The 27,252-nt window shown below is 41.1% G+C and overlaps 1 pseudogene across 1 annotated transcript; it reads right to left on the minus strand.

Annotated features, from left to right (window-relative positions):
* Positions 1-17,376: 17,376 nt before the first annotated feature.
* Positions 17,377-25,796, minus strand: LOC149259644 (uncharacterized; annotated as a pseudogene). Its single transcript, XR_016265488.1, has 5 exons — positions 25,793-25,796; positions 21,723-22,384; positions 19,957-21,044; positions 19,571-19,748; positions 17,377-17,950 (listed from the first exon to the last, which is right to left on the minus strand). The product of XR_016265488.1 is annotated as an uncharacterized LOC149259644 (transcript).
* Positions 25,797-27,252: the final 1,456 nt, after the last annotated feature.

The following is a 27,252-nucleotide window of genomic DNA, read 5'->3' on the forward strand; positions in this document are numbered from 1 at the left end:
GAGTCACTTCAGGAATAATGGTGCCGTGAGTGCAGTTGAATGGGAAATGAGTATTTAACTGTTGTATAGATGCGCAACAAACCTAATCTCTCGTCTATTTTTGTAAGTGGGCGGCCCCTTCTGCCCCGCAGAGGGTATGGAAAGTGTTTGAGAACGTCCCAGCACTGACCAACGCAACTCCTCCTTCAAAATCAGTGTTTTTGAGAGCAGGATACATAATGGTGCAGTTAGTAACCCATAAATTCGTTTTTCAGTCAAAACATCATGCCCCATCTCATAATTTCACTGAATGAATCACATGTTTATCTGGTTGCGCCCACCAGTACCCACCAGAATCGATCTGAAATGCGCTCAGGAGCTGGAACGGATTTGAGATGCGCCACGGCTGCAGTCTCGGATTTTCCCAAATGGTGCCTCTTTCACCGATGTGGCGCCTCCCGTGGAGCCATAGCCAATCTGACGGTTAGATTTAGCGAGGGCCGACAGTCGAGATTTGGAGCGATTCGACGGCCAAGATCTGTCGAATCCGACGACCCAGATTAGACGAGATCTAACGGCCCAGATTGTGCAAGATCAGACGGTCCAGATCTGCCAGATCTAACGGCTCGGATTGGGTGACATCCAATGGCTCAGATTGGGCTAGATCTGACGGCCCAGATTGGCCGAGAACCAACGGCTCGGATTGGGCCAGATCCGACGGCCCAAATTGGTCGAGATCTGACGGCCCAGATTGGGTGAGATCTGACGGTCTAGATTCGGCGAAAACCGACGGCTCAGATTGGACGAGATCCGACGGCCCAGATTGGGCGAGATCCGACGGCCTAGATCTGCCAGATCTAACGGCTCAGATTGGGCGACATCCAACGGCCCAAATCTGTCAGATCTGACGGTCCATATTTACCAGATCTGACGGCCCAGATCTGTGAGATCCGACGGCCCAGATCGGCTAGATCTGACGGCCCATATTGAGCCAGATCTGACGGCCCATATTGAGCCAGATCTAACTGCCCAGATTGGCGAAAACTGACGGCCCAGATTGGGCTAGATCTGACGGTCCAGATCTGCTAGATCTAACGGCTCGGATTGGGTGACATCCAACGGCCCAGATCTGTCGAGATCTGACGGCCCAGATTTGCTTTGATCCGACGGTCCACATCCGGCTAGATCTAACGGCTCGGATTGGGTGACATCCAACGGCCCAGATCTGTCGAGATCTTACGGCCCAAATTTGCTTTGATCCGACGGTCCACATCTGGCTAGATCCGACGGCCCAGATCTGTCGAGATCTGACGGCCCAAATTTGCTTTGATCCAACAGTCCAGATCTGGCTAGATCCGACAGCCCAGATCTAACGGTCCAAATAACTTATTGGCTGATAATACTTCTCTGATACGTCCTTAAAAGATAAGTAATCAGATGATCTTATCGGCCGAGAGAGGTTATCTACCATAAGTTATCAGCTTATAACTTATCGTCCAATAAGTTCTCTAAAGATAACTTCTCTGAAGATAATAAGTTATCATCTGATAGCTTATGTTTTCAGATAAGTTACTATTGATAGCTTATCTGTAATGACTTATTGGACAATAAGTTCTAAGCGGATCGGACGATAAGTTATATGATAAGTCATAAATAATAAGTTATCAGATGATAAGTTCTAAGAAGAGAACTTATCGGACGATAAGTTATAAGAACTTATCAGAACGATAAGTTATAAGAATAAGTTATCAGTGATAACTTATTATTTTATGTAAGTTATCAGTGATAGCTTATTAATTTCATATACCTTATCACTGTGGGTTTATTATCCCCGATACGTTATCAGTGATAGCGTATTATTTTTAGATGATAGCTTATTATTTTCAGATGCGTTATCAGTGATAGGTATTATTTTCAGATGTGTTATCAGTGATAGGTATTATTTTCAAATGGTCGCTTATTATTCTCCGAAAAGTTATCAGTTATAGCGCATTATTTCAAATGATAGCTTATTATTCTCAGATACGTTATCAGTGATAACGTATCATTTTCAGATGATAGCTTATTATTTTCAGATAAGTCATCAACGATAGCGTATTATTTTCACATACGTTATCAGTGATAACGTATTATTTTCAGATAACTTCTGTAAATTATCGATGATAACTTGTCTGTAATAAGCTATCAGCTTATCCAAAAATAGTGACCCGCAGATAAATTAACACCGAGAATTTATCTGTCACTAAGTTCTCCATGGATAATTTTATCAAATACGGACGTCGCATTCCAACATTACAGTGAATCTTTACTTACATTCCATTGACCGGGCGGATAGGAGGGCCCTTGATCCAAGTGCCAAGTGTTCTCTAGCACTTGGCAGTGTGGACACGATATCTGGGCCATTGTTACCGTGCCACCTGGCAGAGCGTGGACACATCTGGGACATTGTTACTGTGCCTGAGCCATTGCTACCGTGCCACTTGGCAGAGCGTGGATACATCTAGGCCATTGTTACTGTGCCTGGGCCATTGTTACCGTGCCACCTGGCAGAGCGTAGACACATCTGAGCCATTGTTACTGTGCCTGGGCCATTGTTACCGTGCCACCTGGCAGAGCGTGGACACATCCGGACACATCTGGGCCATTGTTACCGTGCCACCTGGCAGAGCGTGGACACATCCGGACACATCTGGGCCATTGTTACCGTGCCACCTGGCAGAGCGTGGACGCATCTAGACACATCTGGGCCATTGTTACCGTGCCACTTGGCAGAGCGTGGACACATCCAGGCCATTGTTACCGTGCCACCTGGCAAAGCGTGGACACATCTGGGCCATTGTTACCGTGCCACCTGGCAGAGCGTGGACACATCTGGGCCATTGATACCGCGCCACCTGGCAGAGCGTGGACACATCTTCTGGCCATTGGTACTGCACCACTTGGCAGTGAAATGACATCACATCTGGGCCATTCTACTGCGCCACGTGGCATTGCATTGAAACAGCATCTGTGCCAGTCTGTTGCGCGAGCGCGGCATGTCAGTGTGTTGGGAAAGACATCTGGGCTACTGATCTCCGCCACTTCGCAGTGCCCTGGCCACTAGATCTTGGCCATTGGATCTGCGGGGCTGGTTCGCTACTAATGGTCGTTTACCTATCCACCGTTGGGCTGAGATCCACTACAGCAGGCACCTTTGTGAAAGTCAGTTGTACTAAGGACAATCTGCTTACCGAAGGAGGGTCCGTTTAGCGAGCTCAAAGAAATAGGATTTTGAGGCATTATTAATATATTATTTGACAGTCTAACGGTTAGTCCCATAGAGACTATTTTTTTTAGTGGAGTGGATGTTAAAATGTCATTCATACATTATTAATATACTTCCGTCTAACGGGTGGTCACATGGAGACTATTTTTTAGTGGAGTGGATGTTAAAATGTTTGAGGCATTATTGATATATGATTTGATTTAATGAATTTGAGGCATTATTAATATATGATTTGACCGTCTAACTAGTCTAACTAGTGGTGATCACATAGAGACTATTTTATTTTTTTAAGTCTTGTGGATGTTAAAATATCATTTATTTATTTATTCATTAGTTTTAGTTTTTTTAAGTACAGTGGATGTTAAAATATCGTTCATTTATTTATCCATTCTTTTTTAAGTCTAATGGATGTTAAAATATCATTCATTAATTATTTGTAAGATGTTGGGGACCCCACTAACGAAAGCCCCTTATGCGAAGTGTTAGGGTTACTTGATGCGAAGTAGCTCACCATTGGGTGATGCACCAAATCTTGGCCATTGAATCTACACCATTTGATCATGTCGGGTCATTGGATCTTAGCCATTAGATCTATGCCACTTAGCAGGGCCCAACCGCCAAATCTCGACCATTGGATATGCACCACTTAAGAGGGCCTTAGCTGCTAGATCTATGCCACTTGGCAAGGGCCCTAGCCGCCAAATCTACACCACTTGACAAGGCCCTAGGCACTCAATGTCGACCATTGGATCTACACCACTTGTCATCCAAGAGAGCCCAAATATGAGGGACCAGACAAGCAACTTGTCACACAAACCTAGACATCCCACTTGTCATCCATCCAACACCTAGATCGGAGGGCGCTGGGCAAGCCACTTTTCTCCCATATTAGAGGGATATAGGCAAGGCACTTGTCATCCATTAAGCGCACGGATCACAGGGACATGGGAAAGAAGCTTGTCATCCATCAAGTACCCAAATCAAAGGCACAAACACACCTTATCAAGCCACTTGTCATTTATTAAGCACAAAGATCAGAGGACCTTGGCCAGGCCACTTGACACACGTCCAATGCCCTGGCTAGAGGGCCTTGAGCCTCCCACTTGTCCTCAATGAGAGCCCAGATCAAAGGGCCCTCAGCACACCAGATCTCGAATCCAAGGCCCTCAACTTGCGAATTTTCATCCAAGAGAGCCCAAATCCAAGGGCCTTGAGCCCGCCACTTGCCATCCATCAAACACCAAATTCAAGGGCCTTGGACAGAGCACTTGTCACACATCCAACAACATGATCGAAGGGGCATCACCCCACAACTTGTCACACATCTAGTTGCTTGATCGATAGGATTGCCCATGTTCATATATTAGAGGGGCCTACACTTACCACTTGTCACCTATACAACAGGCAAATCCGAGGGCCCTGATCCCTCCACATGTTGCCCATCGAGAGCCCAAATCCAAGGGCCTTGAGCCTGCCACTTGTCGGTCATTGAGGGCCAAAATCAGAGGGGCATATGCAAGCCACTTGCTACCCATTCAGCATCCAAATCCAAGGGCCCTAACTAGCTACTTCTCGCCCATTCTGCACCTAGATCTAAGGGACCTAGCCAAGCCACTTGTTCACCATCGAGCACCCAAGTCTTAGGGCCCTGGGCAGGGCACTTATCCACCATCGAGCACCGAAGTCTTAGGCCCCTAGGCAAGGCACTTATCCACCATCATGCACCCAAATCCAAGGGTGTCAAACAGGCCACTTGATGTCCATCAAACACAAAAAGATCTGAAGGCGCTAAGCAGGCTACTTTACTTGTTAGTGATCAAACTAACAAATCTTAGGGCCCTAAGCCCACCACTATCCCATCGAACACAAAGATTTGACTAGCTACTTCTTGCCCATTCAACGCCTAGATCTAAGGGACCTAGCCAAGCCACTTGTTCACCATCGAGCACCCAAGGGCCCTAACTAGCTACTTTCGCCCATTTAGCACCCTAGAACTAAGGGACCTAGCCAAGCCACTTGTTCACCATCGAGCACCCAAGTCTTAGGGCCCTGGGCAGGGCACTTATCCACCATCATGCACCCAAATCCAAGGGTGTCGAACAAGCCACTTGATGTCCATCAAACACAAAGCTCTGAAGGCGTTAAGCAGGCTACTTTACTTGTCAGTGATCAAACTAACAAATCTTAGGGCCCTAAGCCCACCACTTGCCCATCGAACACAGATTTGAAGGCGCTAAGCAGGCTACCTGTCAGTGATCACATTGACAGATTTTAGGGCCCTACGCCCACCACTTGTCATCCATCGAGTGCCTAGATCCGAGGACACTAAGCACACCACTTGTCATTCATCGAGCACACAAATCCAAGGGGATGTGAATTGGTCGCTTGTCATCTATCGAACACCCAAATCCAACAAACCTGGGCAAGCCACTTCTCATCAATCGAGCACCTAGAGCCAACAGACCTTGGCAAGCCACTACTCATCCATCAAGCACCCAAATTGGAGGGACCTGGGCAAGCCACTTGTCATCCAAGAGAGCCCAGATCCAAGGTCTCTGGGCCCACCACTTGTCATCCATCAAGCACCCAGATTTGAGGGCCCTCGGCATACCACTTGTCACACATCCAACAACTTGATTAAAGGGGCATAACCCTACCACTTGTCACACATACAACGGCCTGATCAAAGGGGCATAACCCTACCACTTGTCACACATACAACTGCCTAATCAAAGGGGCATGACCCCATCACTTGTCACCCATCTAGTTCGCAAATCCAAGGGGCCTAACCCTGCCACTTGTTGCCCATCCAACACGCAAATCCAAGGGGCCTAAGCCCGCCAAGTGTCGCCCATCGAGAGCCCAGATCCAAGGGCCTTGAGCTCGCCACTTGTCAACTATCAAGGGCCAAAATCATAGGGGCCTAGGCAAGCCTCTTGTCACCCATCTAGCATCCAGATAGGAGGATAGATGTGAAAATCTAATTCCTTCTCGTGTACACCTAAGAACTACTATCTATGTTTTAACGCAATCAACATACATAGATATATGTGACACTTTTTCTAAAACAAGACTAATTAATTAACAAGAACCTCTTAGTGTCATAGCTATTTAGGCCTTCCAAAATAATATGAAAATATTGATTTATACAATCATCATAAATAAAAAAATATTTGCACAGTGTTTTAGCTTTCAACATTGATTCTCACCTACTTTGCATATATTTTAAGGCTACATGAGCAATCTATAGGTGGATTTTAATGATTCGCAATTGTGTAGTGCTTTGTATGATTGAACCCCCACACTAAAGCACCCTATGACATATTTTAGGCAATTGTATACTTTTTTTATTCGATGGCTTGAGTCATATGTTAAGCTCTTATGTTGGGCTTTGTCCAATGGCTAACTAGTGAAAAATTTTCATTTTTTCTACATTGGTCTATAGTTGATTCCTAATAGATCTTTCTCTTGCATGTGGCCTAGGAGTCCTCTGACAATCGTGAGTAATAGTTATATTAACACTAGTCCAAATCCAATAAATTTGAATAAATTTAGTTAGTATTTTCAAGGGCTCAAGAAAAATAGGTTCCTTACTACTACGAAAAAGTAAGAGAAAAAAGATCATGAATATTATAATTCCAACTAATAATATAAAAACATTAAAAACATATATATATAGATATCATATGATAGAACTTAAAGATGAATGCATAATTGCTAACTCATGATGTGGGGCAAGTAGTAAAGTGCAAAGTTTGTTGTTTGATTTAAGGTATTTTTGAAAAGGCCTTAGCCTATGTTGAATGTATATATTCAAATTTTTAGTATTATCATGAGGATGTAACACATCCTAACTATGAATTAAACCCATCTTGTAAAGGTTTGAAGTGTAAAGAGATTTGAATATCATTGAAAATTGGGGTTTTCATAGATTGTATATATGTTTTGAAGGTATGTTTTAATAAATGATAAAAGTACATCTTTTTAATGCAAATATTGGATAATTCACAAATTATCAAGTAATATTAGTTTTGGTTGAGATGGGGATTATTCTAAGTATGACGTCAAAATTGTATGTTGATGGAACATCAATATCATAAAGAAGTAGACAATGTAAATTTTCACATAGATAACTAATAATAATCATATAATGGTTGGAGCATTATGTAATCATGCTCAAAATTGCAAATAATTAAACAAAATCAGTTGCCATAATAGATGTGTTCTTACATCTTACCTAGGAGTCTTCCATATGATTAGAAGTGATAATTATGTGGCTCCAACTTCTAATTTAATAAATATCAATAATGGTCTTCCATATGATTAGAAGTGATAGTTATATTGGCTCCAACTTCTAATCTAATAAATATCGATAATAGTGGTTGAATTTGGATAAAAATAAACTGACAGTTTTATGAAATATAAAATAAACCCCTATTCATATTTTTTTTTAACACAAACTACTAATAAATAACAAAATATAACAATTTAATATATAAACTCTTTAAATCAATGATATATATATATATCATCGTTGAGGTGGAATGAAAGGATTCCTCCCCACCGAGTGACTCCCATTTTCATGGTTCAATGATAACCCCACCACCAACCGAATAAAGCAACAAACTAATTAGAACCAGATGGCACACTAAATTGTAGTGGGCAATACGGAATCCTCGATCAAGTAATATTTGCTTGTAGTCTGTACGCCCACCCGGCCCGTCCAACTGCTCTATTTGAATCATTTTTAATGTATAAACTCTTTAAAATCAATTATATATATATCGCGTCGTTTATTCAAGCTTACAGGAGAAACCCCAGCGAAATATTTTATTGTATGTGAAAATGTAAGAACCTGACCATAGAAGTTTCAATCATGAATTTATCAATCTTTTCCGTCCACCTTTTGCAAATCACTCTAAAATTCTCTGCGCAGTTCTCTTGCATTCGCTACTTTGAAGGCTCTTTTGCATGTCAAATTTTATTCCTCTTTGCAAATTTATTGTTTTCTCTCTCTCATTGGTTCGGGCATGTGATAAAATTAACTGCATATATAATCCTATGCAGCGCCGGTAAATTACGCCTGCGTTACAAGCTAAAACTATTGAATGCGGATGTTTTCTAAAACCGATATGGAAGCAAGTAATGAAGCCCATTGGAGTATCCGAGTAGGCAAGCCAAGCCAATTATCCTGGCAGCCGGGATCAGCTGAGTAAAGCAGCAACGATAAATGGAGGGCAATAATGAAATTAGCAGCATTGATGATATATCCCACATGAGAAACGTTCTATGATTTTCAAATCTTTATATTCTTGCCGCTGTGAAAAGAGTAATTATGGTGTCCACTTATCGCTCATCGGACAACTAGATCGGGCGGCCCAGAGTGCGCCACTTGTCGCTCATCGGAAAATTAGATCGGGCCGCCGGCAAGACGCCACTTGTCGCTCATCAGACGGCTAGACCGGGCCGCCGGCAAGCCGCCACTTGTCGCTCATCGGACGGCTAGATCGGGCCGCCGGCAGGCCGCCACTTGTCGCGCATCGGCCGGCTCCCGGCCGCCGCTTGTCGCGGGCCGCCGGCAAGCCGCCACTTGTCGCTCATCGGACGGCTAGATCGGGCCGCCGGCAGGCCGCCACTTGTCGCGCATCGGCCAGCTCCCGGCCGCCGCTTGTCGCGCATCGGCCGGCCGAATCGGGTGGTCCACAGTCCGCCACTTGTCGCGCATCGCCCGGCAGGATCGGGCGGTCCATAGTCCGCCACTTGTCGCGCATCGCCCGGCAGGATCGGGCCGTCCACAGCCCGCCACGTGTCGCGCATCGCCCGGCAGGGTCGGGCAGTCCACAGTCCGCCACGTGTCGCTCATCGGCCGGAAGGATCGGGCGGCCCACAGTCCACCACGTGTCGCCCATCGGACGAAAGGATCGGGCGGCCCACAGTCCGCCACGTGTCGTCCATCGGACGGCCGGATCGGGCGGCCCACAGTCCGACACGTGTCGCTCACCGGACGGAAGGATCGGGCGGCCCACAGTCCGCCACGTTTCGCCCACCGGACCGCTGGATCGGGCGGCCCATAGTTCGCCACTTGGCGCTCACCGGAGGGAAGGATCGGGCGGCCCACAGTCCGCCACTTGGCGCCCATCGGACGGAAAAATCGGGCGGCCCACAGTCCGCCAGTTGGTGCCCATCGGACAGAAAAATCGGGCGGCCCACAGTGCGCCACTTGGCGCCCATCGAACGGAAGGATCGGGCGGCCCACAGTCCGCCACTTGGCGCCCATCGGACGGCCGGATCGGGCGGCCCCAGTCCGCCACGTGTCGCCCATCGGACGGCCGGATCGGGCGGCCCACAGTCCGCCACGTGCCCCTATCGGACGGCCGAATCGGGCGGCCCACAGTCCGCCACGTGCCCCCCATCGGACGGCCGAATCGGGCAGCCCACAATCCGCCACTTTGCGCCCATCGGACGGCCGGATCAGGCGGCCCACAGTCCGCCACTTTGCGCCCATCGGACGGCCGGATCGGGCGGCCCACAGTCCGCCACGGACGGCCGGATCGGGCGGCCCACAGTCCGCCACGTGTCGCCCATCGGACGGCCGGATCGGGCGGCCCACAGTCCGCCACGTGCGCCCATCGGACGGCCGGATCGGGCGGCCCACAGTCCGCCACGTGCCCCCATCGGATGGCCGGATCGGGCGGCCCACAGTCCACCATGTGCCGCCCATCGGACGGCCGGATCGGGCGGCCCACAGTCCGCCACGTGTCGCCCATCGGACGGCAGGATCGGGCGGCCCACAGTCCGCCATGTGTCGCTCATCGGAGGGCCGGATCGGGCGGCCCACAGTGCGCCACGTGCCGCTCATTGGACGGCTGGATCGGGCGGCCCACAGTGCGCCACGTGCCGCCCATCGGACGGCCCACAACAACCCAGATCGGTCCCATTGAGGGCGTGACAAGTGGCGACCTCTCAGGGGCCCGATCTATGAGAAGTGGCAGCCTGTGAGGCGTCAGATCTCGTTATTAGATGGGCGGCCCACAACAACCCAGATCGGTCCCATTGAGGGCGTGACAAGTGGCGACCTCTCAAGCGCCCGATCTATGAGAAGTGGCAGCCTGTGAGGCGTCAGATCTGGTTATCAGATGGGCGGCCCACAACAACCCAGATCGGGCCCATTGAGGGCGTGACAAGTGGCGACCTCTCAGGCGCCCGATCTATGACAAGTGGCAGCCTGTGAGGCGTCGGATCTGGTTATCAGATCTGTGGCAAGTGGCGGCCAATATGGCCATCAGGTCTATGACAAGTGGCGGCCTCTCTGGCTCCGGATCTGGCCAACCGATTTGTGACAAGCGGCGCTCTCGGAGTCACTTGATTTGGCCAACAGATCTTTGACAAGTGTTGGCTTCTAACCCGCCCGATCTGGTAATCGGATGGCTGAAAAGTGTTAGCCTCTCCGACAAATTAACGCAAAACACTATATTTTCTTTGCACCGACAGATTTATAAAGAGTCGTTAATCATATAGTAATTCTCATGTGGGATATATCCTGCAACAACGTAACGTATATCGACGTATTTATTTGTTGATTTGTTGTTCCAATAGGTCCATCAGGAGATGAATCCACTGGGGTTTTGGAATGGCAAGGACGTAGATATGCTACTCTACAACTACCCCCATACAGCATTGGTAGTTGTTGATCGTTGTCGCGGTTAACTTGTAACGCATACGCAATTCATCCGCAGGAGTGTGAAAATAAAAATTGGGAAAATATAGAGTGCAATTTGAGTCCACGCCCTCAGTTAAGGAGCAAAACTGGATGACCACAACTCAAGTCTGGCGACTTACCCTCAATCGAAGGATCCAGAGTTTAGCGCCTTAACCGTTTGAAGAGAATAATGCACGAGAAATCAACTTTGGCCACTCGACCATATTAACTGAAAATTAAATTATAACTCAACTCTGGCAACATAGAGCACTGAGCTGGATGTGTAGTAAAATGGAATTGTTTTATATCTGTAAATTTAATAATCTCTTGCAACTTGAGCACTAAGGTGGATGTGCAGTAATGTGTAATTGCTTTATGTTTGAAAATGTAATAAAAACCATGGCTATATATTAGTTAGTATTCGCAGCTTTTCAATGGACAAAAAAAAATAATAATAAAAAAATTCATTTTATTAATATATAATATAATGGTATATAATTAAATTTATTAAAATATGTTTTTAATATAATAATAAATCACATTAAAGTGAAAATATGGTGAAAAAATTATAATTCATGAAAATGAAAAAAATAGAAAAAAGAAAAAAAAAAATAGATAAACTAAAAATAACTTGTCTTGACGATGAACCACATTTGTAGGTTTGTTGACAAATGTTTTATTATGTGATTTCCACCAAAGGCTCTTCTCAAAAAAACTTACATGGATCACAAAAGCCTAAATTCAATAAACAAAAATTAGTAACTAATAGAAATGGAAATTACTAAACAACCAATAATAAGAGCTCAACCAATCACCTTACAAATAAATAAATTTCAATAATAATAAAATTTGAATTTCTAATGTTAAACTATGGATAAGCGTCTTAATTTTTTGGTCAAAGACAAACTAATACCTAGTCGAATGTGTTATACTAAGAAAAAACAATGCCGAATGCGTTGTACTAAGAAAAAACAATGCCAGGAGTGGATTGAACCTGTGCCCTCCGTCTAGGAATATCGGACGCCTGAGAGGTCGACACTTGTCACAGATCGGGCACCTGAGAGGCCAACACTTGTCAGCGATCTGATGGTTAGATCAGGCTCCTGAGATGCCACCACTTGGCACAAATTTGATGGTTTGATTCGGAGCTTGAGAGGCCACCACTTGTCACACATCCGATGGCCAAATTGGCCACCTGAGAAGCCGCCACTTGTCACACATCTAATGGCCAGATTAGGTGCCTGAGAGGCCGCCACTTGTCATTGATCGGATGTCCAAATCGGGTCACTGAGACACCGCCACTTGTCACAAATATGAGAGGCCACCACTTGTCACAAATATGATGGCCAGATCAGGGGCCTGAGAGGCCAACACTTGCCATAGATCGGCCCCTGAGAGACCGACACTTGTCACAGATTGGGCCCCTGAGACGCCAAGACTTGTCACAGATCGGAATCGAGCGCCTGAGAAGCTACCACTTGTCAGCCATCAGTGGACCAAATCAAGTGCCTAAGAGGCCACCACTTGTCAGCGATCGGTCAGCCAGATCAAGGCGCTGAGAGGCCACCACTTGTCACAAATCTAATGGCTAGATCAGACGGTTGAGAGGTCCCCACTTGTCAGCCATCAGTGGGCCAAATCAGGTCAAGTCGTTGAGTGGGGCCACTAGTCACAAATCTGATGGCCAGATCTGACAGTTGAGTGTCAACGATTGGTCATCCAAATCGAGTGCCTGAGAAGCCACCACTTGTCACAAATATGATGGCCAGATCCAAATCTTGACTCCGCCCCTTGTCACAGATCCATAAACTTGATCGGAGGCTTGAGAGGTCATCACTTGTCACAAATCTGATGGCCAAATTAGGCGCCTCTTAGAGCACCACTTGTCACAAATCTAATGGCCAAATATGGCGCCTCTTAGAGCGCCACTTGTCACAAATCTGATGGCCAAATATGGCACTTCTCATAGCGCCACTTGTCACAAATCTGATGGCCAAATCTGGCACCTCAAAGCGCCACTTGTCACAAATCTGATGGCCAGATCTAGTGCATAGGAGGCCACCACTTGTCATGCATCAGAAATTTAGATCCCTTGCCTGAGAGGTCGCCACTTGTCATGCATCAGGTGTTTAGATCAATTGCCTGAGAAGCTGTCACTTGTCACCAACTCGTTGGTTGAAACTTGTCGTTGAGAGGTCACCACTTGGCACAGATCCATTGGCACTGAAAAGCGGCCACTTGGTACGATTTTGATGGCCATATCTTACGGCAAAGAGACCGCCACTTGGCAGAAATCAAGTGGTTGGATCTACGTAGATTAGCTAGACACCATCGGATGCTTTACTCCATGGCCAAAGTTGCAGGTTCTACGTAGAATAGCTAGACACCATCAGATGCTTTACTCCATGGACAAAGTTGCAGGGTCGTCAATGAGAAGGGGGATTCCAAAGGACAATACTTTGCTTCGTAAGCGACGCCTTTTCCATCATCTCCTGGATCATCCTCAACTCATTATTACAACACTCAAATGGTCAATTGGCCAATGTAATACTTGATCTATAATAATAAAATAATAATAATAGTAATAATAATTGTTTAATAAATTTTATTTTATTATATAATATCATTTTTATATGATTTTTCTACACGTTTTATTCGTTTAGGGCTTAAACCTGTGTCAAAAAATTCAAATGTCAAAAGCTTGACCAATCCTATTTACCCTAAAAACCATTATTTCAATTTATCCATAGTAATAAAATAAATAAATATATTAAAAATCAATCAAATTACATATATTTCACAGTAAAAAATAAATAAATCTATTAAAAATCAATCAAATTATTCAATATATATTGAATAATTTGAAATTTAATATATTTAAAACTATATCTCTAATAATTTTTGATTATTCCATAATTTTTTATTTTGATATGATGAATTTTCTATAATTTTAATATGATTATTCCATTATTTTCTAAATACAACATTAGTTTTCTTATAATTTTGATATCATAAATTTTTCTATAATTTTGATACGTAGATAATTAAATGTGTGTAAATTTAATGACTAGAACAGATCTATTTCAAGTTTAAATTTAATGAATTTGAAAAATGTGTAAATTTAATGACTAGAACAGATCTATTTCAAGTTTAAATTTAATGAATTTGAAAAAGTAATTATTCCCGAGCGAAAATCTACTTTTTATACATCTTTTCTTATAATTTTGAAATCATGAATTTTTTATAATTTTGAAACCTAGATATCAATTCTACTTTTTACACATCTTTTCTTATAATTTTGACATCATTAATTTTTCTATAATTTCGAAACCTAGATATCAATTAAATGTGTGTAAATTTAATGACTAGAACAGATCGATCGATTTTAAATTTAATGAAATTTGACATCATGAATTTTTCTATAATTTCAAAACCTAGATATCAATTAAATGTGTGTAAATTTAATGACTAGAACAGATCGATTTTAAATTTAATGAATTTGAAAAAATAATTAATCACTAGCAAAAGTCTACTCTTTACACATCTCCAAACCTAAAAAATATAACAAAGTTTCAAAGATTTATTTTTACATATAGATACATATAAAAAATAAACCACCAATCATCAATACAAATAATTTTTTACATGATAAGTTTCGAAGATTTATTTTTACATATAGATACATATAAAAAATAAACCACCAATCATCAATACAAATAATTTTTTACATGATTTTTTTTCAATAATAATATGCCTTTGATTGAAGAAAAAAAAACAATATAACAAAGTTTCGAAGATTTATTTTTACATATAGATACATATAAAAAAAATAAACCACCAATCCTGAATACAAATCATTTTTTACATGATTTTATTTCCATAATAATATGCCTTTCATTAAGAAAAATCAAAAATTTATATTTATTTTTACATCTAAATACATATAAAAAAAATAAACCACCAATCTTGAATACAAATCATTTTTTACATGATTTTATTTCCATAATAATATGCCTTTCATTAAGAAAAAAAACAGACCATTTTTTACATGATTTTATTTCCATAATAATATGCCTTTCATTAAAGAAAAAAAACAGACCAAATGCTCTGCTCTTCGAAGCGCCCAGGTCACCTAACCACACGTTACATATATCAAAGTTTTAAAAATTTTATAAATAAAAAAGTGTGCAGACAAAACAAATCATTTTTTACATGATTTTATTTCCATAATAATATGCCTTTCATTAAAAAAAAATACAGCATGATTTTATTTCCATAATAATATGCCTTTCATTAAGAAAAATCAAAAATTTATATTTATTTTTACATATAAATACATATAAAAAAAATAAACCACCAATCTTGAATACAAATCATTTTTTACATGATTTTATTTCCATAATAATATGCCTTTCATTAAGAAAAAAAACAGACCATTTTTTACATGATTTTATTTCCATAATAATATGCCTTTCATTAAAGAAAAAAAACAGACCAAATGCTCTGCTCTTCGAAGCGCCCAGGTCACCTAACCACACGTTACATATATCAAAGTTTTAAAAATTTTATAAATAAAAAAGTGTGCAGACAAAACAAATCATTTTTTACATGATTTTATTTCCATAATAATATGCCTTTCATTAAGAAAAAAATACAGACCAAATGCTCTGCTCTTCCAAGTGCCCAGGTCACCTAACCACATGTTACATATATCAAAGTTTCAAAAATTTTATAAATAAAAAAGTATGCAGAAAAAACAAACAATACACATACACTATCATTTTTATAAATAAAAAAGTATGCAGACAAAACAAACAATACACATACACTATCTTCTTCTATCTTCTTCTGAACTAGGTAGACAGAAAAAAACACACTTTAAATCATTCAAATTCAGGAGACTATAACACGGTATAAATTTTCACATCTCTGCCACTGCCCGTGGAAGTGCTGAAAAGAATCTGCAGAATAATAATTTACTGTTTGCAGACGCTACAATACATGACCATAAAATCAAAAGAATGGGCCAATGACCGTGTACCCAAAAGCAGCATACAGTAATATATATTGTATGATCATAGAATAAAAAAATGAACGAACGACTGTGTACCCTACAGTAATATATTGATCATATTGTATGATCATAGAATAAAAAAATGAACGAACGACTGTGTACCCAAAAGCAGCATACAGTAATAGTAATATTTTGTATTGTAGACCGTGTACCCATATATTGTATTGTATAGTTATTATGTTAGTAATATATTGTATTGTATAGTTATTATGTGATATCATTGTATAGTTATTATGTGATATCATGTATGAGGGTGGGTACAGTAATAGTAATATATTGTATTGTATAGTTATTATATGATATCATGTATGACGGTACAGTAATAATATATTGTTATTATGTGATATCATGTATGAGGGTGGGTACAGTAATAGTAATATATTGTATTGTATAGTTATTATATGATATCATGTATGAGGGTACAGTAATAATAATATATTGTGAGGGTACAGTAATAATAATATATTGTATTGTATAGTTATCATATGATATCATGTATGAGGGTTAATATATTGTATCATATAGTTATTATATGAGGATTATTATATCATGTATGAGGGTTTTTTTTACATGTAGCTCACAAAACCAAAAATTAAAACCAAAAAAATCTAATATTATCAAATGATAAAATTTAAAACTATTAAACCCGAGATTAAATAATAATAAACCCAGAAAGCAATAAATAATAATAAACCCAGAAAGCAGCATACAGTAATAGTAATATATTGTATTGTATAGTTATTATATGATATCATGTATGAGGGTAATATATTAATAGTAATATATTGTATTGTATAGTTATTATATGATATCATGTATGAGGGTTTTATACATGTGAGTCACAAAACCAAAAATTAAAACCAAAAAAATCTAACATTATCAAATGATAAAATTTAAAACTACATGTGAGTCACAAAACCAAAAATTAAAACCAAAAAAATCTAACATTATCAAATGATAAAATTTAAAACTATTAAACCCGAGATTAAACAATAATAAACCCAGAATTCAATTTAAGTTGAAGATAGTACCAAATCTGATCAACTAGAAGTGGAACCTCTCTTTCCTCCAATTTAGTTCATTCATAATACAATTTTAAACGAATATGAAGTTGAGTTCAAGAGGAAAGATTCATTGGTAGGCATGGTAATTGATCACCCCATAGCATTCATCTGTGATCTTTTTGAAATCACAGTTTTTATAGCCTCCAATTTAGTTCATACAATTTTAAACGAATATGAAGTTGAGTTCAAGAGGAAAGATTCATTGGTAGGCATGGCAATTGATCACCTCATAGCATTCATCTTTGATCTTTTTGAAATCACAGTTTTTATAGCAAATAAGGGGAAAATATCAGTATCTTTTATAGCAAATAAGGAAAAAACTACTCAGCTAAACCAATTGCATTATTACATGTTACATTTCTTGCTGTTAATCAATCCCTTTGTTAATACTTTGAATGTAGCGATGGTAAAGCATAATCCATTTTTTCTAATTATTGTTGCTATGATATCATACGTATGAGTCCTATATCTACTGCTGTGGAGTGACAAAATTCAGGTTTTATTTCCTCCAGCTGATGCACAACCTCATCCATATCTGGCCTTGGCCTTGCAAAAGGTGCAGGGTCCACACAATGCATAGCCAGTTGCAAAGCGTTAACTCATCTCCATAATTGGAAAAAAAATTCATCAATTCCAGGTCAAAAGCTTCATTAGTCCACTCTTCTTTCACAATGGAAGCAACCCAATCAGGAAGGTCCATCTCACTGTCTGCGGTCATGGGTTCTCGTGGTGCCTCGCCAGCCAGAAGCTCCAGCAAGACAATCCTAAAGCTGTATACATCTGTCTTGGTGGTGGCTTTCTTCAGTTTTGTGAGTTCAGGAGCCCCTGCTGTGGCAATCACATTAGAATTGGCAGCAGTTGTCATCAACCTAGACAAGCCAAAATCTGCAATCTTGGCATTCAAGTTTGCATCAAACAGGATGTTGCTGGAAGTGACATTTCCATGAATGATGTTCTCATTGATGTGTAGATAAGCAAGTCCTTGCGCTGCACGAATTGCAATTTCCATTCTGGTGTGCCAATTCAAAGGTGTCTCTGTGCCTCTTGCTGCCAAGGAGAAGAAATCATTATTTCTGAGTAATTTTGAGTGATATAAGACCCAAATCGTTTAGGGTGCATTTCCTCAGTATTGGGCCATACATTTTAATGTAAACCTAAGTTTATCAAACTGTGCTCTTATTTGGGTAAGAAAAATACCATGAAGGAATGCTGCAAGGTTTCCACTAGGCATGAAGTCAAATTAAGATGCCTGATCTTCCCAAGAGCATTAGCTTCTGTCTCAAATTTTCTTTGATTCTTTGCTATTCGCTCCCTCAGCTTCTTCACTGCCACTTGATTCCCGTCCTCCAAAGTAGCCTTTTACACAGTTCCATAAGTGCTCTTGCCCATTACTTCTGCAGTTGCACAAAGTCGGTCATCCGCTGTGGTATTGCTGTGAATACCAGACAACCATCTGTTGTGGCAACTACATTGGAATTGGCAGCAGTTGTCATCAACCTAGACGAGCCAAAATCTGCAATCTTGTCATTCATGATTGCATCAAGCAGGATGTTGCTGGAAGTGAGATTTCCATGAATGATGTTCTCATTGCTGCGTAGATAAGCAAGTCCTTGCCATGCACCAATTGCAATTTCCATGAATGATGTTCTCATTGCGGCGTAGATAAGCAAGTCCTCGCCATGCACCAATTGCAATTTCCATGAATAATTTTCTCATTGCTGCGTAGATAAGCAAGTCCTTGCCATGCACCAATTGCAATTTCCATGAATGATGTTCTCATTGCTGCGTAGATAAGCAAGTCCTTGCCATGCACCAATTGCAATTTCCATCCTGGTGTGCCAATTCAAAGGTGTCTTGTCTGTGAGCCTCTTGCTGCCAAGGAGAAGAAAACAGTATCAATCAGAGATTTCTGAGTAATTTTGAGTGATATAAGACCAAATTCGTTTGGGGTGCATTTCTCTGGATTGGGCCATATACCAATAAAAAGTGAACTAATTTCATTTACATAAACCACATTTTAATGCAAGCCTAAGTTTATCAAACTGTGCTCTTATTTGGGTAAGAAAAATACCATGAAGGAATGCTGCAAGATTTTCACCAGACATGAAGTCAAAGACCAAGAGTTTTTCATCTTTAGGTCCCCAGTAATAAGCTCTCAGAAGCAAGCAAATTAAGATGCCTGATCTTCCCAAGAGCATTAGCTTCTGTCTCAAATTCTCTTTGACTCTTTGTTATTCGCTCCCTCAGCTTCTTCACTGCAACTTGATTTCCCGTCCTCCAAAGTAGCCTTATACACAGTTCCATAAGTGCTCTTGCCCATTACTTCTGCAGTTGCACAAAGTAGGTCATCTGCTGTGAATACCAGACAACCATCTGCTGTGGCAATCACATTGGAATTGGAAGCAATTGTCATCAACCTAGACAAGCCAAAATCTGCAATCTTGGCATTCAATGCAATCACATTGGAATTAGCAGCAATTGTCATCAACCTAGACAAGCCAAAATCTGCAATCTTGGCATTCATGTTTGCATCAAGCAGGATGTTGCTGGAAGTGACATTTCCATGAATGATGTTCTCATTGCTGCGTAGATAAGCTAGTCCTCGCCCTGCACCAAATGCAATTTCCATCCTTGTGTGCCAATTCAAAGGTGTCTCTGAGCCTCTTGCTGCCAAGGAGAAGAAAACAAGAAAACAGTATCCATCAGAGATTCCCAAGTAATTTTGAGTGATATAAAACACAATTCGTTCGGGGTGCATTTCCTCAGGATTGGGCCATATATCAATAAAAAGTGAACTAATTTCATTTACATAAACCACATTTTAATGCAAACCTAAGTTTATCAAACTGTGCTCTTATTTGAGTAAGAAAAATACCATGAAGGAATGTTGCAAGGCTTCCACCAGGCATGAAGTCAAAGACCAAGAGTTTTTCATCTTTAGGTCTCCAGTAATAAGCTCCCAGAAGCAAGCAAATTAAGATGCCTGATCTTCCCAAGAAGCTAATTTGCCTGATCTTCCCAAGAGCATTAGCTTCTGTCTCAAATTCTCTTTGACTCTTTGCTATTCGCTCCCTCAGCTTCTTCACTGCAACTTGATTCCTGTCCTCCAAAGCAGCCTTTTACACAGTTCCATAAGTGCTCTTGCCCATTACATATGCAGTTGCACAAAGAAGGTCATCTGCTGTGAATACCAGACAACCATCAAAGTGTATAAGCTTTCCTCCTTCGACCACAGCAGCAGTGCCCTTCTCTCCCACAGCTTTGCCAATAGATTTCCGACCCAAGAAACAGAAGAGGAGAACTAAACCAATGATCATCATCAAGCCAAGAATGCTCCCAGTAATAATTAAAATGAGCCATATAGTTTTAAGTATTCTTCCCTTCTTTCACGGTTAGTTCGATTGAGATACTGCTGGAGACCCACTTGGTGATAAGGACTGATTACAAGGGGTTGTAATATCGTATCCACACAGACCCAAATTCCCTGCAAAAGAGGTAGCATTGGATTTTCTTGCCAAGTACGATGGGGCAGGACCACGAAGCCGGTTGTCAGAGACATTGAAGCTCTTAAGATTGCTCAGCCTTACTAGAGTAGATGGTATGACGCCATTCAGCTTGTTAATTGATAAATCAAGTAATGACAGGCCAGTGATATCTCCAATGGACAGTGGAATCTGTCCAGTCGAATTGTTGTGTCTCAGACACAGGGGTTACCATTTTCTGAAGATTTCCTATTTTGCTGGGAATGGTATCGCTAATTATATTGTGACCTAAATCTAATTGGTTAAGAGAAGTAGGATTGCTGAGGTGTTCACTGAAACTTCCATTCAATCTATTATAGGATAGGTCAAGGGCTTGGAACTGTTTAAGATTGCCAAGCTCATTCGGAATGTGTCCTTGAAGTTGATTGTGACTCAGGTTAAGTTGCTGAAGCTTTCTCAGATTTGCCGGTGAGGGGGAATGCTTCCAGCAAATGCATTGTTCTCGATATTCAAGTACTGGAGCTGGTACTCCTGCTTTCCTTCACCCTGTGTATTAGGCAATGAGCTCTGGAGATCGTTATTCTGGAGGTTTCGAAATGTCAGAGAAGGATTCTGAGCCAGGTCTGCAGGAAATGATCCAGTGAGGTTGTTGATGCTCAAGTTAACTCTATATAGGTTGCTTGAACTTCCAATCCCAAGAGGAATAGCCCCACTGAATAAATTGTTACTCAGATCCAGATCTTGAAGGGAAGGAGAATTACCAATCCCTTGTGGAATGGTACCAGAGAGCTTGTTGTTAAAGAGTTACACCCGCTTAGGTTCCTCATAACAGCCAGGGAACTTGGCACTGCACCGGCTAAGACATTGTCATGCAGATTCAGCTTTCTCTGTGTAGTGAGCTAACCCACTTGCTCAGTAATACGACCTCCCAAACCCCTCCATGGAATCTGTATAGAGATCACTTGGCCATTAACACATTTGATTCCAAGCCATCCTTCAGAGCATGCTCCAATCCCACTGTCACTCCAGCTCTTCAAAACACCTCGAGGATCATCAAGGGCACGCTTGAAGGCCCCAAGAGCCTGATGATCCTGTTGTGTGACAATCATCCCATCATAATGCCATCATCCCATCATCAGATTTCCCGGTGAGGGGGAACGCTTCCAGCAAATGCATTGTTCTCGACATTCAAGTACTGGAGCTGGTACTCCTGCTTTCCTTCACCCCATGTATTAGGCAATGAGCCCTGGAGATCGTTATTCTGGAGGTTTAGAAATGTCAGAGAAGGATTCTGAGCCAGGTCTGCAGGAAATGATCCAGTGAGGTTGTTGATGCTCAAGTTAACTCTATATAGGTTGCTTGAACTTCCAATCCCAAGAGGAATAGCCCCACTAAATAAATTGTTACTCAGATCCAAAGCTTGAAGGGGAGGAGAATTACCAATCCCTCGTGGAATGGTACCAGAGAGCTTGTTGTTAAAGAGTTACACGCCCCTTAGGTTCCTCGGAACAGCCATGGAACTTGACACTGCACCGGCTAAGACATTGTCATCAAGATTCAGCTTTCTCAGTGTAGTGAGCTAACCCACTTGCTCAGTAATACGACCTCCCAAACCCCTCCATGGAATCTGTATAGAGATCACTTGGCCATTAACACATTTGATTCCAAGTCATCCTTCAGAGCATGCTCCAATCCCACTGTCATTCCAGCTCTTCTAAACACCTTGAGGATCATCAAGGGCACGCTTGAAGGCCCGAAATGCCTGATTATCCTGCTGTGTGACAATCATCCCATTATAATGCCCTGAAACACTCAGCAAGCCTGATTATCCTGCTGTGTGACAATCATCCCATCATAATGCCCTGAAACACTCGGCAAAAGTGCGAGGAACCAACATCACCAGCCTACCACCGCTAGTTTCTTCCTCTCTTTTCCCATAGTCTTCCCAAAAGAGCTTCAAGCACTATAGCTCCACTAGACCCTTCAGGGACAATATGCAAACCTACAAGCACAGATTAAGAAATTCACAGCTCCAACCTGCTTTACAAAAACAATTCAAAACAAGAGATCAGCTTTACAGCAACACCAACAATAACAGCTAATATAGTAATATGTTGTCTCTGTTAATCCCTCCATATCCAAAATAAATCAAAATGAGCAATGCATTTTCCTGTCTTCAGAAAGATATTGCTTGAGCATTAAATACATATACATTGCTTCTGCAATACATTGATCACAAAAACTAAATCATGTACTGCTTCTGCAATACCAATCTAGTCATTCTATACCAAAAATCAAAACACCATTTCTTTTAACCGAAGATTTGAAACTTCTTGGGCATGTGGATTAGGTGATTCTCAGGTTAACCCCCAAACCCATATAGCAATGCACTGAGGATAGAACCTGGGCCAGTTGTGATAAACTCCCACGCTCTCAAATTTGGACTAGATGTGGTAAACTACAGATCTAGCCATTGATTGGTGGGTGAACGATCTTGGAATAATGTATGTTGAGAAGATTTGAAACTTCTTGGGCATGTGGATTAGGTGATTCTCAGGTTAACCCCCAAACCCATATAGCAATGTGCTGAGGATAGAACCTGGGCCAGTTGTGATAAACTCCCACGCTCTCAAATTTGGACTAGATGTGGTAAACTACAGATCTAGCCATTGATTGGTGGGTGAACGATCTTGGAATAATGTACGTTGAAAGTATTTGTCGTGTTTACATTCTTGAGATTGCCTAGAAATAGTATTGGGCAGATTTCAAGTTTCTTGAAAGATCATTGAACAAATTATTTTCAGCAACAAGGATTAAAAAATCTACGAAGTAGAACCATGACCTCATAGAGGTGAGGTGTACATTTTAGATTGGTAAAATTCAATAAATTTCAACATATTTGAAAACAAACACTGCTTTAACAACTTTACATATTGCGCACAGGCCGAATTTTCAGATTTGATACTCTGGAAAGCTTCTCTAACTAGTATAATATTGATGCTCCTCTAAGTTTCCACAAGTTTAGTAAGTATTTCAGAGTGAGATTGTTACTCCTATTAGTGATCCTGGAACCCCAGGTGTTAATGATCTTGGTGCACAACTTTCATAAGCATTAGGCACTGTTTATATTCTTTAAAGTTGCAGCAATTTGGCATTATCTGAGATATATGTTCATAAGTTCACTTTACATTCTAAGCAAGTGCATTTGTAGTTGAAGCATTATTGTCAAATGGATTGAATTGATGATGCATTAAAGTTATTGAATACTCTAATTTATTCCATTGTTGATGGGATGGTAAAAGTCAGTTAGGGAACTCTTTTTGACATCAAAATTTGTCTACAAAATGCACAAGAAAACATTGATTTTTTGCAGCTGGAGTCTCAGCTTCAGCGAGATGAGTTACAGTAGAAAAGGCATCCTTCTGAACTTGTTTTTGTTCAGAACAATCCCCTATTTGACTTCGAAACAGGATACTATCAGCAGCAACCAAGTCATCAAGTCAGTAAAGTTGAGGTTGATTTAGATCAAGTGCCCATTTTAGAAGCAGATTTGCATACAGGTGTGGAAATTCAACGTTCACTTCCCAAGCCAATCATCAGTCCTTGGAAAGAGCTTGTGCATAACAAGCACAAAATTGGTCTTGGGTATCACAAGGATGTGTCCTTTCATATTCCAGATTACTCAAAGCCCATCCAGTTCCATAGTGCTGGGTTTATTCATGACAGTTCACCTTCAGTTGTTCCAGGTTCTGGTCCTCTTCCACAGTAGCCACAACAGATTGTTAAATGTCAACATTGTGACAGAGTTGGCCATATGAAAGATCATTGTTTTGATCTTCATCCATGTGAGCACTATCATAAAACCACTCATTCTTCAAACAAATGCTTCAAAAACAAGCCTCCTGCAAGAACAAAAATTCATCTTGGATGGATCGCTTCTTGGCAATGGGCTTCAACAACCAAGAAGATATTTCAGTCATATGTCAGAACTTGTTCTAGAGTATTGAACAGTCTTGCAGTTGAGTTTTCTCCATCTTCTCACCTTGTCTCTGACAGGGAGGGAGTGATGGTCATATACAAGCTTCAAAGCCACATCAAGCGAGCATGAGCCACAACTTTCCATACCATATTCAGAGTTGTTGCCAGAGACAGAGATGCCCTTGAGCATACCTTTGGTTGGTGATTAGCCTTAAACCATCTATGCGGGGTTGAGACCTCCCTTCTTCCAAGTTGAAGGTCTCCCTCTCCAAAGCATTAGGGACACTTCCTCTAGTAGAACACTTCAGCTCTAAGTTGCATGAAGCGCCAAAATGTTTCGAAGTTTCCGAAACGGGTATGTTTAGAAACGTCACCTCCCAAAATAGGAAACATTGGCTGAAACGTCATATATAATATATATATATATATATATATATATATATATATATATATATATAAGTGAATAACATAATATTTTGCAAGAAAAAAGGGAATAAGACCCATAGATGACAATCTAGAAGGAAAACCAAGTCTATATTGGCTCTCATATATGATTACATTATGGTCGAGTTTCGGAGCTTCAAGTACGGGTATGTCTCAAAACGTCGGGTTCCTAGAAGTTTTGTGCAACATAGCTTCAGCTTCTTGCCAGATTTGGAAGAGTTCCAGGAACTGCACTAAGTGTTCCAATGTTGGTGGTCATCTTTAAACCATCACCTTATGCCAACATTTCAGAAAGCACATTCAGCCTAATGTTGCCATACATTTTTGCACATTTTGTATTACAGCTCTCTTCTTGGACTCATACATACCCCTTCAGATTAAGGGGGGGAAATGTTGGACACGTAATCCTCTAAGGGTTGGTGTGGAAGTTGAACAGTTAACGAGAGTCCAAGAGACCACTTGGAATGTGAAATCAAGGGTCACTAGACTTGTATAAATATGTATCATTGTGAATAATAATGCATTCAAGGCTGATCCTTCATATCTTTTGTCTTCGCCACTGTTGTGTTTAACAAGATCAGGTGGAGGGAAAGGGAAAATGGAGGGAGTCTGTATTTTGTTGAGTCTTATACGAGTTTTATATGGGTTGTTCCCAATTCTTATATGAGTCGTTGTGTCAATAGCCAGACGAGTCTTATACAAGTACATGCAACATTGGATAATACCATGAAACCATGACATTGTGTGAACAACAAATATTTCAACGGGTTGAAGGAAAAGATTATTTATGAGAAAAGCATGACTTACCCATCCTATCCACTACATTTACACAGCGTATAAAGTATCTTCACCACCTAACCTTCTCACACTGTACAACTATAGTCGCTCACTATACAAAGTGAACAAATATATTTTAGTATGAGACCAAAAATAAAAGATATAATACACTAAATCACAAACAAATGGAATGACGAATTAACCATGCATGCCTCCCTTCTCATGACCATTGCCCACGCCCATGGAATCATTAGCCATAGAGAAAAGTAAGTGAATCATTAGCATACTAATTGATTGGTTAAAGCATTAGTATGGTTACTTGCTCCACATTTATGTTCTCATTCATGCGACAAGTTGTGTGGCCGTGTGTGTAATGAAAGTTGGATAAGTCTATCTTGTCTTGTCACGCCTTGCAATGTAGGTGGCATATCATTGTTGTATTATATTTGTCATCATTGGTCTAATTTTTTGATTCATGTGCTATAATTGTCATCATTGGTCTGATTTTTCTCATGAATCGAGGAGGAACTTTAAAGGTTGTTTTAGTACGCTAATTTATTGGGACAGCGAAGTTGATCCCTATGTTGTTGTAGCCATAGTTTTAAAACCGGTCGGCACGAATAAGAAACTGGCCAAACTGACCAATTCATTAGGCAATCAGGTCAAACCAGGAAAAAAACTCAATTTAAGGGCTAACTTCGCCAAAAAATCACAAAAAACCAAACCAAACCGGCTGGTTTTTTACGGAACCAATCGATTTATGTTCAAACCGGATGGTTCTATCATAAACCGGATAGCTCATTACCAAGGTCGCGACGGACAGTGACAGACCCACACAAACTCTTTTTGGAAGCTTCCTGGGTGTTTTGGAGGGAAAGTAAGGGTTGTTTCCCTCCAAAAACACCCTCTCCAAGCCTTTAAAAGGAGATCACCCCCCTCATTTGTCTCACACATCTCATTTGGAGTTTTTGTGAGTTTCATTGGGAGCTTGGAGAGTGTTGAGTTTTTGCTAGAGTAGTGGAACAACAAAGATTTTGAGCTAAGTACTAGCCACCATGCCTCCAAAAGCCAAGGATATTGTATGGGCTCATTGTGATATGATTGATGGAAAAATGACCTACAAATATTGCCAAAAATCTATTGAAGGAGGGGTATTAACAGGTTCAAGCAACACTTGGCTAGGATAGGAGGCCATGTAAAGCCATTTGGAGCACCGAATGAAGTAATAAGGCAGAATACCTTCAGAAGTTTGAGACTCAAGTCACTGAACTAGCAGAGAAGTTTGTGACTCAAGCAATTGCAAAGTTTGGGAGTAGAAACTCAACCAATTGATTTTGATCATGATGAGAAGTTTCAACTTTCAAGTGATAATGTTGATCACTAATATCATATATGTAGACTTGTAGTAGACTGTAGGCCAATGGTCCCATAGCTTGTAGCATTGATTTTGGACTTTATAGGCCATTTAGAGCCTCATTGCTTATGTATTT

This window comes from Pinus tabuliformis, chromosome 6 (genome assembly GCF_031772625.1).
Source record: "Pinus tabuliformis cultivar Carrire ecotype Pingquan chromosome 6, CPIR1, whole genome shotgun sequence".
NCBI lineage: Eukaryota > Viridiplantae > Streptophyta > Pinopsida > Pinales > Pinaceae > Pinus > Pinus tabuliformis.